The 17,607-nt window shown below is 43.0% G+C and overlaps 1 long non-coding RNA gene across 1 annotated transcript; it reads left to right on the top strand.

The window, feature by feature from the left end:
* The first annotated feature begins 236 nt into the window (after positions 1 to 236).
* On the top strand, positions 237 to 771 carry LOC147885480 (uncharacterized). Its single transcript, XR_015543385.1, has 3 exons — positions 237 to 284; positions 506 to 541; positions 672 to 771. It is a non-coding gene; the product is annotated as an uncharacterized LOC147885480 (long non-coding RNA).
* Positions 772 to 17,607: the final 16,836 nt, after the last annotated feature.

Here is a 17,607-nt window from a genome sequence, read left to right as displayed (position 1 = left end):
GCATATGGCAGAAAGGTCAAGCATGGGTTGAGGGGGGGGGGATGGTTTGAGTGGTCCCCGTGTAAGAGGAGTAGCCAATAGGGGTTGTTTACAGGTTTGCCCACCCTCCTCCTCAACATGGCATTGCCCCAGAAAAAGGAGCACTCCCATTGGTACACCTCAAATACCTCACTAATCCTTTGAAATTAGGAAACACTAATTGGGGGCCCTTTGAAGACCCAATTCTCCCCTAATGGCACGATCATCCTATGCAGTGTCCACAGCCCGAGTATTGCATCATTGAGGTGTGTATCTTTTTCTTTTCTATTACAATGCATGTGAGTTTTCTTTAAGGATGAGGTATGATCATTAAGATCAAAATCCCATATCATTTTTATGAAAATAGAAAGAACTTTATCTGCCAAAATATCATTAGTATCTGCCATGCCTTCCTTAAAATTATTATCTACCAAAATATTATTATTTCAAAAAGGCTTTTGAACATAGTTGTTGTATTTTGTTGTAGATGCTGGCCTAGAGCAATTTTAAGCTTTAGAAGGAGGTTGTTGGATTGAAGTAGCTTTGATTCTTCCTTACTTTGCACCAGGTTTTTGTGTCCATTTCATCCTTCATTTTAAACATGCTCATGAGGACTTTGCACTATTTTTGTCCTCATTTTTTCTTTACAATAGTCTTTGCTGTCCATTTGAGATTATCTACTGGGCACATTCTTTTGTTATCTAGCCCTTTTATAAGAGCATGGAGAGGCATGAAATTGTGATTATGTTAGATGAGGGTGTGGCTGGAAATCATGTATTGGGGTATGTTTATCTAAACACTGAGAGTGCTCTCAACGGAAGCAAGAATGGAAGAAGGAGAGAGAGAGACAGAGAGCCACACAACTTTTGGTGGGTGCAGAACCACCCTAATCTTCTTTTTCATTCATTTATATATGTGTTTGAGTATTGTATATAACTGGGGTTAAGGCACAGTGACCTTTAACCCCACAACCTCCCACTTAAAGGACAATGTGCCTTTAAGGGAGAACAACCAGTGAGCATACTATCCAATGCCCATCAATACACGACAATGCTCAAACCGCTGACTAGGTAGACTCTTTGTCAGCATATCTGCAGGGTTATCATCTGTATGAACCTTGACAAGCTCTATGCGCTTGTCCTCAAGTACCTCCCTGATGAAATGGTACCTGACCTCAATGTGTTTGGTCTTTGCATGAAAGACCGGATTCCGTGCTAGCTGAATAGCACTCATGGAATCACTATGCAATGTCGGTACACCTGTATGAATCCCCAAATCTCCCACTAGCCGATCAAGCCATATAGCCTCCTTGCAACCCTCTGTGGCTGCAACAACATACTCAGCCTCTGTGGTAGACAAAGCAACGCACTTCTGTGCACGAGACATCCACGACACTGCACCACCTGCAAAGGTAAACACATAACCAGAAGTGGATCTCCTGCTATCCACATGCCCTGCATAGTCTGAATCTGTGTACCCAAGTACACGCATGTCTCCTTTACCAAAGCAAATGCACATCTCCTTGGTACCCTTCATGTACCTCATGATGCACTTAACTGCCTCCCAATGCCTCTTTCCTGGATTAGCCATATACCGGCTAACAACTCCCACTGCAAATGCAATGTCTGGTCTAGTAGCTATCATAGCATACATAAGACTCCCAACTGCTGATGCATAAGGAACCTTGGCCATCATGGCCCTCTCCTCATCTGATTTGGGACTATCTGTATGACTCAGTTTCACATATGGAGGCAATGGAGTACTCACTGCCTTCCCCCCCTCCATATTGAAACGATGCAATACTTTTGTAACATACTCTTTTTGTGAAAGCCAAAGGAGTTTCCTACTCCGATCACGCGTGATGCGCATACCAAGAATATGACCTGCAAGTCCCAAATCCTTCATATCAAAGGCCTCATGCAACTTGGCCTTTAATGCATCTAGCTCATAAGTATTCTTGCTAGCCAATAGCATATCATCCACATATAGTGCCAGGATTATCAGGCTATTATCCTTAGCCCTTTTAGTGTAGAGGCAGTGATCAATTTCACTCCTTCTAAAACCCTAGGACCGAATGAAAGCATCAAACTTCTGATACCATTCTCTAGGTGCTTGCTTAAGACCATAGAGACTCTTCTTTAGCTTGCAAACTAAATGCTCTTTGCCCTTTTCTTCAAAGCCTTCCGGCTGCACCATGTAAATTTCCTCATGCAAATCCCCATGCAAGAAAGCTGTCTTGACATCCATTTGCATAAGCTCCATATCCTCTGATGCCACTAGTCCAAGCATGCATCTAAGTGTGGTCATCTTCACAACTGGAGAGAATATCTCATCAAAGTCCACACCCTTCTCTTGCTTGAACCCTTTAGCAACCAAATGGGCCTTGTACCTAGGCACATCATCACCTGTGACCTTCATTTTGTAGACCCATTTACATGGCAATGCTTTCTTTCTATGTGGCAAAGAAACCAAGTCCCAAGTCTTATTCTTCATAAGTGAACTCATCTCTGATTGCATAGCATACTCCCACTTGCGTTGATCCTCACGCATCATAGCCTCTTTGTAGCAAGAAGGCTCCCCGCAATCAGTAAGCATCACATAGTCTACCCCTGGAACAAACCTATCAGGCGGTCTAGACACTCTAGATGATCTTCTCAAGGGCATTTCAGCTTGCTGTCCCACTTGCATATCAGCCACATTTGGCTCATCATTTCCACCAATAGATGATCCATCATCTACCCTTGATTGTATACCTGTGGGAGTACTTGGTTGTACCATTTCTTGCACATTTGGTGCATGGATAGCTTGCTGCCTATCAACATATGCAGGTGGATTCACATCCTGGAAAGTGATTCTCCTCATTTCCACATCCCTCATGGGTGCCTTATGCATCTTCTTCTCATTAAAGACCACATCATGGCTGCGTATGATCTTCTTTGCTTCTGGATCCCAGAGACGATAGCCCATCTCTCCACTTTCACCATAACCTAGAAAGATGCATTTCCTAGACTTAGGATCTAGCTTCTTTCGAAGCTCTTTTGGCACATGTGCATATGCCTCACACCCAAATATATGCAAATGAGAGTAAGAGGGCTTCTTTCCACTCCATGCCTCTTCAGGAATACCACCTGTTGAGATATCAAGCTCTATCCCCGACATATCTCCTGGATGACTATCATTTATGTCACCGCCTATGTTAGTTGTACTCGTGGTGTAGTTAGACTACCACGTATGTTTTGGTTTGGGTTCACATATGAACCACGTATTCTAGGGTTTGACATATAGGGTATTTCCCTCTTCTATTGTAATTGTTGTTGTGTGCAAAAGTGAAGAAAGGCTTCACCCTCCAACCTTGTGTCCTCTCTCTTTTGTGTGTTGAGAAGAAAGCTGAACTTGAGTCTCCTATCTCTCTCCCTTATTCTTTACATGGTATCAGAGCCTTGTTCGTGGTAAGGAGCTCAAGAAAGCAAGCCAAGTTTGTGGTGTCCTGGTAAGAGGACCAGTGTTGCTTTCCTATTTCGAGTTTGGGAGCAAATCTCTGCAGGTAGCACAGCCAGAAGTGCAGGAGTGCACTGCTTCAGATTGAGAGGCCCTTCGTGGTGTGGCGAGAGCGCAGTATATATTTTTTGATTTGAGGCCGTTTCAGGGCCCATTTTGAAGGCGGAAGTTCTTCGCAGGCACTCAGAAAAAGGCCCTGTTTTTGCTGTGCGACCACTGCGCGCGGCCGGTCGGTGGAAAGGTGCCACAGAAATTGCATCGTATGCCTATGCGCAGAGATATTGGGAGTTGCAGATTCATGCCTGTTGCCTGTTGATGCAAAATTGTCACTAGGAAGTGACTGTATGGTGAAATACCACTTTCGTCAGTGTTGCAGATCTGCCCCTGTGAGGTTTTTTGCAGAAGTTTTGCTATTTGTCCTTCTGAGGCATTTGTTGTGTTTACAGGTTGCTGTTGCAATTCGTGATTTGTAAAATGTCTGAGAATCTGTCTACCATTGTCAGTGAGAAGCTTGACAAGAACAACTTCCAAGCATGGAAGTTCAGGATGACAAACTTCCTTATGGGAAAGGGAGTTTGGGATTACATCAGTGGTGAAACTACAGAACCAGTTTTGGATGCTGCTCCCACTCCTGCTGAATTGAAGGCCTTTAAAGAATGGCATGAAAAAGCCAGAAAATGCTTGTATTGGCTGTCTGTTAGCATTTCAGATTCTATGATTATGCACATACAGGATGCAGAGACACCTAAGGAGGCATGGGATACATTGGTGAAGCTGTATAGCACAAATACCAAAGCACGAAAGATGCAGCTAAAGCAGGAGTTGCACAATGTGCAAAGGAAAAATATGAATATAAATGAGTATTCCTTGAAGGTGAAAGGCCTTGCAGATTCTCTTGCCTCCATTGGAGCACCTGTTGATGATGAGGACTTAGTGTCTGTGACCTTGAATGGTCTTGGGAAAGATTATGCACAGTTTCGGACATCCATTGGAGTCCGTGAAACATTTCCTGATTTTCAGGAACTTATTGCTCTCTTGCTGAGTGAAGAGCAAAGGAATGGTGGTTCAGCCACCTCAACTTCTCAAGAGACTGCTTTCTACTCGAATACAGGTAGAGGCAGGGGTAGAGGAAGAGGCCGTTTTGGTGGCCGTGCAGGAAATCAGAACCAACAGCAACAACAGGAAAACCAGTCCTATGGAGGAGGACGTGGTAGTTCTAGAGGCAGGGGGAGCCAAAGAGGCCGTGGTTCATGGCAAAGGAACCAGCAAGTAAATAGCAGCACAGAATGCTATTATTATGGAAAGCCTGGACACAAGGAGAATACATGCTATAAAAAACAGAATGACATCAAAAGTGGGAAGTTGCAGCAAAGCAACTATGCATCATCAAGTGGGCATGGTGACGACAGAAATGAGCACCTTTTTGTGATGCAGCATATGGTTAACTCCATGTCAGGAGATGCTGCAGCTTGCAATGATGTTTGGTATGTTGATTCAGGTGCCTCTAACCACATGACCAGTCATGGTGAGTGGTTTCATGATGTTAGAAATTTGGATAAGCCAGGTTATGTTGAAACAGGTGATGATACTGCGCACCCAATTACGCAGGTTGGTAAAGTGCCATTGGCTATGCAGGATGGCAAAACAAAGTACTTGGCAAATGTACTTCATGTTCCAAAAATCACTAAGAACCTGGTTTCAGTTGGCCAGATGGTTGAGCAAGCTCTGCAGGTTAGATTTAATCCTGATGGATGCTTCGTTGAGGACTTGAAAAATAAGTGCCGCTTGGTTGCGAAAGGCAACAAAAATGGCAGAATGTTCACCTTGGATGTTGATATGCCTGAGGTGAAAGCTGCTATGTTTGCGCATGGGAGAGGTGTCATTGCAGATATTGAGATATGGCACAAGCGCATTGGGTATGTGAATATACAAAGGCTGAAATCTATGCAAACGAAAAACATTGTTGCAGGTTTGCCTAAATTCAGAGTTGAGGGAATGCAAAAGGTATGTGAAGCATGCCAAATGGGTAAGCAGGCCAGACATGCATTTCCCAAAAATGCTAAGGTGAGCAGAAGACCTTTGGAAGTGATCCATTCAGATGTTTGGACAACCAAAGCTGCTTCTATTGGTGGATGCCATTATTATGTGACATTTATTGATGACTACACTAGGAAGGTGTGGATTTATTTTATGAAGCACAAAAGTGAAGTGTTCAGCCATTTCAAGGCTTTTAAGGCCATGGTTGAAAAAGAGAAAGGTGTGCATATTAAAGTGCTAAGATCTGATGGAGGGGGAGAGTACTTTTCAGAAGAATTTTGTGAATATCTGAAAGAACAGGGAATTCAAAGGAAGTACTCATGCAGGTCTACCCCTCAGCAGAATGGGGTTGCAGAAAGGAAGAACAGGCATATTGCAGAAGTAGGACGGGCGATCCTAAATGAGAAAAACATGCTTGATTATTTTTGGGCTGAAGCAGTAGCAACTGCTGTTTATATTATGAACAGAACTCCCACTGCAGCTGTCTATGGCATGACGTCTGAAGAAATGTATACAGGCCAAAAACCAGATATTTCTCACTTGAAGGTATTTGGTTGCATAGCGTATGTTCATGTTCCTGATGAGAAGAGAACCAAGCTGGATCCAAAGGCAGAAAAATGCATCTTTATTGGATATGCTCAGCACCAGAAAGGGTATCGCTGTTATAACCCTTCCACTCGCAAAATGCAAGTGAGCAGAGATGTTGTTTTTGATGAAATGAGCAGCTGGTATGCACCAACTGTTATGGTAGGACATGCAGATGCAGGAAATGGGAATGCTGCAATAAATGTAGAGCAGCAATCTCAAGCCTTGAGTGGACCCAGAGAGTCCTCTACTAGTGGATCTAATGCATGGACAGGGAGATTGAGATCTAGTGAATCGTCACATGGCAGTCCTGATAGTGTTGTGCAGGTATCACATAAGGGAAAAGAAAAAGTGGACCATACTCCAGTGTTTGATGTGTCTGCTGGTAGCTCTCATGTTGATGGAGAGTCAAGCGGCTCTGAAATGAGCCTTGATGAGGAACTTGGGATTCCTTCTGTTGTTACACCTGGTGCAAGGAAAAGCAGGCATGATTTAAAGACTCCTGCAACTGATCCAGTTGTACGGAGGTCCACTCGTATTAAGTATCCAGTTGACAGGCTGAGATATGATGGGTATACAGCACATCACTATGCTTATATGGTCAAGGTTCTAGAGGAGCCAGAGCCCACATGTTTTGAGGATGCAGCAGGGCATAAAAATTGGAAAGCAGCTATGGATGAAGAGATGGCTGCCTTGGATGCAAACCACACTTGGGATTTGATGCCTTTGCCTCATGATAAGAAGGCTATTGGCTGCAAGTGGGTTTACAAAGTAAAGCACAATGCTGATGGGTCTGTTAGCAGGTACAAGGCAAGATTGGTTGCCAAAGGTTTTGCGCAGACATATGGAATTGACTATGAGGAAACTTTTAGCCCAGTTGCAAGGATGGCAACCGTGAGAGCAGTAATTGCTATGGCCGCTGCAAAGGGATGGTCTTTGCATCAGATGGATGTGAAAAATGCCTTCTTGCATGGTGATTTGCAGGAAGAGGTTTATATGATGTAGCCAGAAGGTTATGAGGATAATGCACACCCCGATTTTGTATGCAGGTTGCGCAAAGCCTTGTATGGCTTAAAACTGGCGCCGAGGGCATGGTCAGACAAGATAGGGCAATATCTTGTCACTATTGGATTTCAGATTTCCAATTCAGATTTTTCACTTTATGTGAAAAGGACAAACAGAGGGATTGTGCTTATAGTCATCTATGTTGATGACTTGATTATTACAGGTGATAGTGATGCAGACATTAATGAAGTGAAGCTGCTGTTGAAGCAGAAATTTGAGATGAAGGATTTGGGAGAGCTGCGTTACTTCTTGGGCATTGAGGTTATTAGATCCCCGAGTGGGATATGGTTGTTGCAAAGGCAATACGGTTTGGACATGCTGTCCAAATATGGGATGACAGGCTGTAAGCCTATTTCTATTCCATTGGAGCAGAATGTGAAGCTCAATGCAGAGACAGGTGAGCTTCTTGAAGATATTACTATGTACAGGCGCATAGTAGGTAGCTTGATTTACATGACTATAACCAGACCAGATTTGAGCTATGCTGTGGGGCTGGTGAGTCAGTTTATGCAGGCACCGAGGAAGCCACATTTGGATGCGGCTAGGCGCATACTGCGGTATGTGAAGTCCACATTGCATTATGGACTGCTTTATGAAGCTGGGTGTGCATTACAGGTACATGGATATACAGATGCTGACTGGGCTGGTAGTGTCTCAGACAGGAGATCTACTAGTGGTTTTATGTTTTCCCTTGGGAGTGGTGCCATCAGTTGGAGCATCAAGAAGCAGCCAACAGTTGCCTTGTCGAGCACAGAGGCTGAGTACAGGGGTGCAGCAATGGCTGCATGTGAGGTAGAGAGAACATCATTGTCACTATCACGTGTGACTGCATTGATCTCCTTGATCTTCACTTTTCCTTTGTCCTCCCTTGGACTCTCTTCCTTTTGATTTGCACCCCAATTTGCATTCTTTTTCTTATCCTTTTGCTCTCTTTTCAGCTTGTAGCAATCCTTTTTCATATGGCCCTTCTTGCCACAATGGTAACACTCAATCTTCCGTGCCCTGGATTTGCTACGAGACTTCCCTCTTTCTTGGGACTTCCCCCTGAACTGTGATCTGCCCCTTTGCACATTTAAGGCTGCATCCTGCTTGTTGCCATCCATAGACTTCCGTCTAATCTCCTCGGCCAACAAGCTACCCACAACATCATCAAATTTCAGTACTCCACCAGGTGCAGAGTTACTGACAGCTGTACGGAAGGTATCCCATGAGGATGGCAATGAACATAAGAGAAATATTGCCTTAGTCTCTGCATCAAAATTCATTTTCTGAGCCTGAAGCTGGCTGAAAATAATATTGAATTCATTCAAGTGAGAAGCAATGGAGACCCCTTCCTTCATCTGCAGCTCAAACAACCTCTTCATGAGGTAAACTTTATTAGAGGCAGTTTCCTTCTCATAAGTGGCACACAGTTTCTTCCACAAATCTTCAGTAGTCTGCTCATTTACTACTGTGAAATAAACTGACTCTGCAAGATGAAGTCTAATAGTAGACTTTGCTAATGCATCCAACTCATTCCAATCATCCTCAGACATATTTGCAGGCTTAGCTTCAATCCCTGCCAAGGGTTTAATCTGCTTCTTTTGAATAAGCACATCCCTTATTTGTTCTTTCCACAAAGAAAAGTTTGTCCCATCAAACTTTTTAATGCTGAAAAACTCCTTTTCAGGCATGGAAGAGGATGCCATGATGCAAATGAAACAAAATCCCAAATGCTAGTCCCTGCAAGAGAGAATCACACCAAATACCAGGTGCACCCAAATGTGTATGCCACAATAGACTAAAATATCACAAAAACTCAAAGCTCAAAGCATCAAAAGATGCATCTGACTCATGTGCATATACTATGCATCCATATGAGCAAATCTGGCCCAAAAGAAAATGCCAATAAGTGCCAAATGACTCAAGCATAAACACTGTCCACTGGCATATGCATCAATAATGTCTCATCCAAGAGAGCATAGCACTATCAGTGCGTCACCTGCAATGTTTCAAAGCTGTCCCTCAGCATAAAATAGCATCCATGTGCAAAGCATCCATAAAAAATAGCATCCCACAAGGCAATTTGGGCCTATCAACGCATCCAACAAGGACCGCAATGCATCCAAATGGCCTATAAATCATCCATTGCAACCCAATGCATACCACGAATGAGCGCACACTGCTCAAACTACAACCAGAGTGATCTGCATAAGGTATGCTCAAGAAATCATAGTCCCACGGTAATGAGCGCTACTGAAAATAGAACCTGAGATGCCTCAAAACATGGGCGCCATTGCATAATCGGACTCAGCAAGAAAATCTGCAAATATCTCTCTTCTGCCAGAACTCCAAAATCCCAACCGATGAGTGAGAAATGGGAGTCAATACTTATCCACTGCCATGTGGCATAAATCTAAGGTTTCAAAACCTTAGTATGAAAAATGCATAACAGAGAGACGAAATCGAATACACAGAGATTTATAACTCTGAAAATCCTCCACCGAATCACGCAAGAACTGATAGGTAGGGGTTTTTGGGCGTCCGAAACGCAATGGGACAGACGGTTTTGGAAACCGTGGTCTCAATCACTGGGTCCAACACATGGACTGAAAAACGTTTTTGGAAACAGAGCTATCTGTAAACTCCACCGGAGTGCGAATGATGAGCAACATAGAAGTTTTAGGACCTCTTGAGTCCATTGGAACTGACAGATCTGCAAATGGTTGCTCCAAACTTGAGTTCCAACACCCGGGCAAAAAACGCAGGAACTGACACAGTGAGTCAGAAATCCACTGAAATGATCCCAGATTCAAGAATGAAGGTGTTTCCAAGCTCCTGAAGTGATGTGGACACCAAAAGCAAGCAATAGTTGCCTCTACAAGTCAATACGGAGTCTCTGTCATCGAACGCTCAAAAAACAACTTTTTCTTTGAAAGCTCTTAACAGGCTCTCAAAACCACTTCGTAAAGCCAAAGTGACTTTTCCAAAGGTTCCTCCAAGGTCTCTGCACACTCGGATGCAAGTAAAGTCACCCACAAAGCTTCCCACAGAGCTTCTCCTTCCTCCCACAGAGCTGCTGAGCTTCCAAGCATTCACGCACTCTCAGCTAGATCACCCGGGCTCTGATACCAGTTGAGAGTGCTCTCAACGGAAGCAAGAATGGAAGAAGGAGAGAGAGAGACAGAGAGCCACACAACTTTTGGTGGGTGCAGAACCACCCTAATCTTCTTTTTCATTCATTTATATATGTGTTTGAGTATTGTACATAACTGGGGTTAAGGCACAGTGACCTTTAACCCCACAAACACTGGTGGTACCTACTACAAGGACTTGAAAGAAGAGATCATCCTTGATAACCTCATTCTAGATGAGTTTGTATTTTTGGGAGGATCGAGGAAAATTCCAATAGGGACCAAGCAAGAGGAGAGGTGGATAGTGGATGTTCCAGAAGTGACCCTCCAATTGAAAATGAAATATGATACACAAGCCAAATGCCCAAAAAAATGCAGCCAAAGTGTACGGTGTCTACAAACTATGTATGCAAACCTCGTAGATAGTATCCTGTTTAAAAGCTAAATCTAGATGCAAGATTTTGTTGTGACATATTTGGAGCCATTTACATCTATCTCTCAGCTTTAGTAGTGATATATTTGCTGTAACTTACATCAGTAATATCAGATTTAGTTGTCATTTATTGGCTGTCATCTACATATGTATATTTCAGATTTTGTTGTCACACCTTTGGAGCCATTTACATCTGTCTATCTCAAGTTTAGCTGTGATATACTTGCTGTCAATTACATCAGTGAATTTCAGATTTAGTTCTCATTTATTGGATGTCATTTACATATGTATATTTCAGATTTTGTTGTCACACCTTTGGAGCCATTTACATCTGTCTATCTCAGATTGGGTTGTGATGTATTTGCTGTAAATTACATCTGTGTATCTCAGATTTGGTTGTCATTTACATCTATATTTCAGCTTTTGTTGTGACATATTGGAGCCATTTGCATCTGTCTATCTCACAATTTGTTGTGACATATTTGCCGTAATTTACATCTGTAAACCTCAGATTTAGTTGTCATTTCTTGGTTGTCATTTACATCCGTAAATTTCAGATTTTGTTGTGGCATATTTGGAGTTTGCGTCTGTCTATCTCAGAATTTGGTGTGGCATATTTGCTGTAATTTACATCAGTAAATCTCAGATTTAGTTGTCATTTCTTGGTTGTTAGTTACATCTGTAAATTTCAGATTTTGTTGTGGCATATTTGGAGCCATTTGCATCTATCTCAGAATTTGGTATGGCATATTTGTTGTTATTTACATCAGTAAATCTCAGATTTAGTTGTCATTTCTTGGTTGTCAGTTACATCTGTAAATTTTACATTTTTTTGTGGCATATTTGGAGCCATTTGCATCTATCTATCTCAGAATTCGGTGTGGCATATTTACTGTAATTTCCATCAGAATATGTCAGATTTAGTTGTCATTTATTTGCTGCCGTCTACATCTATATATTATTGTCAGTCCCATCTGTATATTTCACAATCGCTTTCATACATTGCAGCATGGAGGACGACATGGTTCTTATGGTTTGTCTTGTAGCTCTTATTGCTTCAATTATTGCATTAAGCATCAAGCAACAAATGTGAGTTAATAATGATGTTCCCTTGCTCCCCTGTACAGTTATTTACTAAGCTATACTTGCGCTTCTTTTATAACGTTTCATTTCAATGTTGACTTTTTTACTTTTTGGTACAGGTCATCAAAATTTTCAAAGTAAACAGATTGATGAAGCAAGTTTTTGGCTTGCATTGTGCTGGAAGCGAAAGTCCAGAATCTCTTCCATGTGGGTTACACTAGCCTTGGAGCATTTGCTGCTGCAATCAATCATCTGCATTTACAGGTACTTTTTTAAGTTTTTGTTGGATTTTTAAATCTATTCTGACATGAATTAGTGTTTGTTATGTTTGTATTGGAGTCCATTCTTATCCCTGACATGTACGATTATTACCTTGCTGTCCCCTTATATAGGTCTGCCCTATATAAGGCCTGGTTGGCTGCTTCTAAGCAGCCCAACCAGCCTCTCTGTTGGCCGACCCATGTGCTGGTCTATCCAGCCTCAGTTGTGCCCTTTCTTGGCTCCTGGTCTCTGTCCACATGTGTGCGTCTTCATCTCGTACTGCTTCGTACTTTTACTGACGCCACCCTTGAGCTCATAGCCTCTTCTCGTGGGTCCTTTGCTATTGTCCTCTGCTCCGCCTTATGCTCCTGCAGATCAGCCAGGTACCCTTGTCCTCTCTTCTTTTGATGTGAGGTTGCAGCCCCCTCTCTTTATTTGATCTTGGGCACATACTGCCCTAGGTCTCTCTCCCCCACACTCTCCTCATATGGGGGATTAGGTGACCTTTCCAACACATGGGGTTGGCCAGCTTCGCTCTTGGGTCATCCTCCTTCCTCTTTTTCACCAATCTCTATGTATTGTGGTATGTATTCTCCAATCTCTATTCTAGCTTAACATAAGCTCACTATTTATGGATGGATTTTGAAAACATTGTCATCAAAAGCTGCTATAAAGAGAGCACACGAAAGGATTATAAGCTCGGACATATAGAGCATCTATTCAAACTGTAAACATGCAGCAAACATTTTACAAGTAGGCTACTCTTATACTATCCAAAGAGTTGTTGGCAATCCATAGATTTCTCCTAGAAGGATTTCCTTGGCTAAAATAGAAGAAGGATGGATGCAGGACATGAGTTTGTTAAACTAATTTAGTGCCGGAATGTTAAAGCTGCATCCCATAAACAAATGTTGGAGAGATTCGTTTTCAGTTTTGCAGCGGCAACATTTACCATCTTCCTTTCCTATCCTTAAAGCCCTCATGGAGGCCCACATAGCATGATGTAAGATTAACCAAAGCAGGCAAGACTTTTTGGGGCTGATGTCCCTTTTCCAGCAGTTGTTGAACCTAAATTCCCATTGTCTTACATTCCAATTGATTTTCCATCGTCTATTAAGTTTAAATTGAAGACTAGAATTCAATTTATGAAGAGGGGGGAGGGGGAGAAGCTGATTCCCTTGTTGCCATTTAAAAGACTGAATTTTGAATTCTCCTTTGAAGTGGATCCTTGTTGCCCTAGAGTGCCAAAGGTCTATCCTTTCCTGCACAAGAAGATAATCAGAGTTAGACAGTTTGAATAGAATTTTAAGACTCCTTTTATCCTTCCATCTCCTATTGGCATAATCCCATATGTGTCCCCAGAGCTGAATGCCCTTGTTGTGCACTTTATAAGCATGTTTCAGATCTCGAGAGAAGAAGTTCTAAAGTTGAGTGCTGAACCAAACAAAGTCCAAGTGGGCCCATGAGCAAATGTGATTGGAGTATCTTTTGAGGATAAGTTTCTCTTTGAAGTTGTTCCAAGAGTTCCAAATCCCCTTCACCAACTGGGAGCCTTTTGGAGTGATTTTGAGAGGGCTACAGATGAGGGGGATAGTGTCCAAATTTTTCCAGGTAGGATAGTCCTTCAGTCTAAAGTCCATGTTGTGCCTATGGATTAGAAGGAACTAGCTGTCATTAGGGGAGAGAAGACTTTTGGACCCATTTAGCAGCCATCCTGTCAGATAGCTCACAAAGGTTAGGGATCCCAAGGCCTCCCTTCTCCTTGGGAGTGGTGTAGAATTACCAGGTCACTTTGGGCAGTTTGTAGATGCTCCCGTCTCCACTCCACAAGAAGTTCTTGCACAATCTATCAAAGGACTTTAGGTTAGCATTAGAAGGCCTCCAACAGGAGAGGAAATATATGGTGGCAGGAATCACTATGTGTTTGAGGACCACAACTCTAGAGGCCATGTTGAATTGCATCCCTTTCCACTTGTCGAGCTTGGCTTTTAGCTTGTCAAGGACCCACTCCCATCTTTGGTGTATGGAGACACCAAATCCCATCGGGATACCAAAGAGCCTAAAGATATCACCATCCCTAATCATTTTGCAACCTTGTTGCAGGAGCCAGTCAGGGGGGAGTTTGTTCATAGTCTTGATTCCAGTCTTGGAATTGTTAACTTGGTTGCCACTGGCCAAATAGAAAGTGCCCAGACAATCCCAGAAAGAGGCGATTGATTGGTCATCGTTATGGATGAGAGCATTGGTATCATCAGCAAAAAGTTGCAGGCAGAGGTCAGTGGGGCTACCGGGAATGGCAATTCCTTTTAGGGCGCCTTGGTCCATCTTTTCCTGGACAAGCCAACCAAGGGCATCAACAGAGATGGCAAAGAGGAGGGGGGCTAAAGGGCAGCCTTGCCTGATGGATCTCTTGAGAGGGAAGGGGTCAGACAGAGAACCATTAATGGTAACTCTAGATCTTGCATTGCCAAATAGAACCACGACAAATTTAATAAATTTTCTTCCCAAGCCCATGTCATGAAGGGATTGAAAGACAAAATCCCAGTCCAACCTATCATAAACCTTGTCAAAGTCAATCTTAAAAGACATAAAGTCTTGGTTGGTAGACTAGGTGTGATTGTCCTCAACATCAAAATCAAGAAGCATAACATGTGAAATCAAGAAGCATAACATCTAGGGAATCATAATGATAAACCCCTTCTGTTCCTTTCAAATTTAAGAGTTTAAGTGGTTGGAGAGTCTTAGAGCAAAGGCTTTGGCATATATCTTGTAAGCAGTGTTAAGACAAGTAATTGGTCTCCAGTTATTAAGAAGGTGTTTTTCTTCTCTTTTATAAATAAACTTGATGACTCCCTCGTTAACAAAAATAGGGAGAGAGCCATACTTGAGGGACTCATTCCACACCATCAAAAGGGGAGAAGTAATACAGTCCCGAAAGGTTTGGAAGAATTTGTTCGGAAGGCCATCAGGGCTTGGACTTTTGCCTTTTTTTAGCAAGTCAATGGTGTACTTGATTTCAGTTTCGGAGAGGTCCCAGTTGAGAATGTTGTTCAGCTCCTCTGGGACAATAGCTTTTCTACAACAGGCTATAGTAGCCCTGGCCCTAGTCTTCTCAGGAGAGTAACAAGGATCACTAATGAAATTTTCAGAGAAATAGCTTCTTATGTACTCTTTATTCTCCTCTTGGGAAGAGATGAAAAGACCATCTTTCTTCTGCATAAGGGGAAGGAGGTCTCTTCTAGACTTCTGTTTAAGGGTCCGAAACATTTCATTCAAGGGTCTATCGGCTTTGCCAGCCCACCAATTCCTAGTGTACTTAATTTGGTTGCCCTCAATAAGCTCTTCCCTTTTGAGATCATCAGCCTTGGCTTGAAGGATGTCAGAGAGGACTTCTTGATCTCTAGCAACCATTCTAATTTCAAGGGTTTTGAGGGAGTCATACTTGGCTTTCCTCTTGAGCTGCCTAATTTGTTGGATAGATCTTTTAGTCTCTCTCAGGAACTGCTGGGTTGATTTCACAGCACAAGCCCATGCTTGGGAGAGAGAAGAGGGACCTTCAAAATAGGAGGACCAAATCTTTTCAATCTGATTTCTAACAAGGGGGAGGTGAAAGAGATCCTGATCCACATGAAACCACCCTGACTTGATATTAGGATTGGAGTTGGAGAGACTACGCAAAATAGGTTTATGGTTTGATAGACAAATGTCTTTGAAGACCTTGACCTGAGAGTTGTTGTACGAGTGAAGGAGACTCGAGGAGACATAAGCCCGATCCAGTCTAGCCTTCCTATGATCCTTTCCTTTCTAAGAATTATCCCAGGTGAAATCATTGGAGGAGGAGGCATCGGTGACCAGGGCGTGGCTGTCTTTACAATTATTCCACTCTCTCTTCTCCCTACCACTTATAAAAACACCCTTCCTACAAAATCTATCAATGCTAGACTCTACCATATTAAAGTCACCAAGCAAAATAACCGGAAATTGAAAAAAGGAGAGGGAGGTCTAGAGGGAGGGCCGAGAGCTAGCAGGCCCCCAAGTATACACAGAGGCCACCACAAAGGTCTCATCGGCTTTTATCGCTATCGCTACCCACCTGTGAGAATCATCATAGAAAATGTTAGTGATTGATGACCCCCATTTCTCATGGACTCCAAGGGCAGATCCCCCCTTCCTTGGGGGGTGATTAGTGTGGAACCATCTGTGGGATGTTGACACAGCTTTGAGGTTGTACTCAAGAGTCTTGTCAACAGCCTTTAATTCCTGCAAGCAAATAAAGTCAGCATAAATACTATTGTCACTCATCCATTTCTTAAAGACCCTCAGTCTGTTTGGATCTGTTAATCCTTGGGTGTTAAATGAGATGGCTCTTATGGCTTGCTTCATTTCGAGTGAATTTTTCTGTTTCCTAGCTAGGGATCCTTTCTTGCCCATAGATTGGTGGGGGATTTCCTGGCTAATACCCACTTTGGAGAGCCTACATTTAGCATTGAGGTGTTGGAGCTTACCTTGAACCTTGGGTGACTTTTCTAGAGGAGGTTGGAGGTTCCTACCTAGCAAAGTTTCTTCTTCAGCCTGTGAGAGAGAGTTGTCGTCCTCCATGATTGGCTGATTTAGATCGTATTCATTTAGCTCCCGAGTTAATTGTTGGTCTTCGTTGAACTGAGTGTCATCAACAAAATCTTCTATTGTCTTCTTCCCCTGTCAGTTCTACATTATTTTTCCCAGCATCTTTAGCTTCCTTCTCATGTGGCTAGGAAACAATTTGGGCTGGTTTATTCAGGTCAACAAGGAGAGGAGAGAACTTATTAAAGTTCCTACTCTTCACCTTATTGTGGACAACGGTTTTTGAGAGTTTATTTTTCTTAGATACGGTGTGGAAACCATCACTATCAGGCTCATTCTTCTGCCCTTGGGAGGGGGCTAGCTCAGACTCTACAATAGTCTTTTTTATTGTCTCTAGGCAATCTCTTACAAAATGATCGGTATGCATACACTTAAAGCAAGCATTAGGAAGACTTTGTAAGAGATTTCCTATTTTCATAGTATTCAAGACATACCTGAGACAGTCTAGATGGGATGCCATGTGGTACCGCGAGGGGAGGAGGGACGAGCCTCGGAATCCGAATGTGCAGATGTGTAGAGCTGAGGGCACACAAAGGACAGAGTTGTCTACAAGACCACGTGGCACGAGTCGCACGGGTTTTGGAGTCATTTATGATGTGTGGCACGTATCATCGAGTCAGAGATGCTCAGTCTGCAGTGTGCCAGCTGCAGTGCTGACTACATGTGGCAGAGGCGAGGGGCATTGTCCCATGATGTCGCATGCATAGGTGGGAGATTACAAGGTGGTGCTATTGTGCAAAAGGACAGAGTAGAATGACAGACTGCGCTTAAGAGCAGAGTAGAGGAGCCGGCACCATGTGGCACAAGTCAGAGAAGTAGACACCACATGGCACAAATCTGAGGCGATTCAACTGCGCGGGATTGCACTCCGCAGTGAGGGCCCGACGATCA

Source organism: Dipteris shenzhenensis, chromosome 25 (genome assembly GCF_047967505.1).
Source record: "Dipteris shenzhenensis isolate YYH24624 ecotype China chromosome 25, Dip_SZ_1.0, whole genome shotgun sequence".
NCBI lineage: Eukaryota > Viridiplantae > Streptophyta > Polypodiopsida > Gleicheniales > Dipteridaceae > Dipteris > Dipteris shenzhenensis.
Note: the sequence above shows the minus strand (reverse complement) of the source record. Positions and strands in the feature narration are given on the sequence as shown.